Source organism: Atta cephalotes (assembly GCF_000143395.1).
Source record: "Atta cephalotes unplaced genomic scaffold scaffold00002, whole genome shotgun sequence".
Classification (NCBI taxonomy): domain Eukaryota; kingdom Metazoa; phylum Arthropoda; class Insecta; order Hymenoptera; family Formicidae; genus Atta; species Atta cephalotes.
Window position 1 is genome coordinate 9844622 of NW_012130066.1, and position 1494 is coordinate 9846115.

Sequence of the window (1494 nt, forward strand, 5' to 3'; positions counted from 1 at the left end):
TATTTGAGAGCATTCGATGAGCCTCAGCCGCAGATTTCTTCATATTGAAGCAAAAAATTAAAACCTCCCGCAAATGACGAGAATTTGGCTCGTAAACTGACATTTTCAATCGAGAATAACTTTATGATGCAGACACAAATCGACTAATGTTTCTATGGGGTTATGTTGACAGATGCCCAAGTTTATTGTATGACGTCTATGATTTATTTATTTCGACCACCACTTACCGCTAAAGCCATCTATAGGAAAACGGAGGGAAGCAAAGTTGTACACCTAATAATTCGTAACAATTTTAGCCACGAAGAATAATGCGATGCGAGATCCCAATTTGGTGTAGCGTGCAATTGAAGGCTCTGAATATTGTTCGAGAGGAACATCGGAGGATACCGAAGGGCACGAGGTCATTGTTTGCCCATTTTCGAAGGCGAAAGCCTTCTTTCTTTAGTAACTCTATCAATTAATTGCGTGTTTGACGCAAGAATCTGATCATCTGCACCAAAAGCGGAATCGTCAATATGTCTGATGACATAAAACGGGAATCGCAAGTGGAAATTCGATATCTTCATCTTAAATCACTCGACGAGTTGATTTAAGACTCGAAGGCTAAATAAGGTGCGGCGGCTGTGCCGTAGGTAACGGTAAAAAGACGTAATTCGTCTAGAGAGCAGAGATTTAGAAAGAGACATTGTCCAATTGCACACATCATGTTATCTCTTCCACCATGGCTATGACCTAAGTTTTAAATCTTAAGTTATAAGAAATTGATCAATTTTTTTGTAGCATGACTTAAAGCTTAGGTAATGGTTTATTGTAATGCCCATTATTCTCTGCTGGAATGTCAGATTTCATGAATTGTTAAATAAAACTAAACACTGCTGCAAAAAAACATTCTTTATCCAGAGTCTGGTCGCTGCTTATCTGAAAAATACAGATAATAAAAACAGGAAATAAGAATTTTCAATCTATCAGTAACTGTACTCTATGCAGATTGCATGTTTTCTGATATATTAAATTTATTATTCTCTAATTACAAATAAAAGCCGAGCGCAGCTGTTATACAATGTGAATATAACAATAATATATAGATCTTATAAATGTTACACAATATATGATATAACGGTTATCTATCTTCGACATAACATCTGTTATACAAATGTGTTATATTGAAATTATGTTGCCATTACTTTATTATAACATGTACATATAAAATAATACAACAGTTATATAACATTTATTTTGTAGTTATATAACAAAATATATTGTATTATATTAATATCACTATAATATAACATTCTGTTATATTACGTGTTATTTCCAGGTATAGTATATACTATACTATACTATACTATACTATACTCAGTGTTTGTTGAGCACTGACTGGCTACGTGGCGGACTGGGCCAGCTACCCGGTTGATCGACGATCCTGTACGGGTTATGCTGTCACACTGAATGGCATAATCTCCTAGGTTTCTAAGAAACAGAAGACAATCGCTT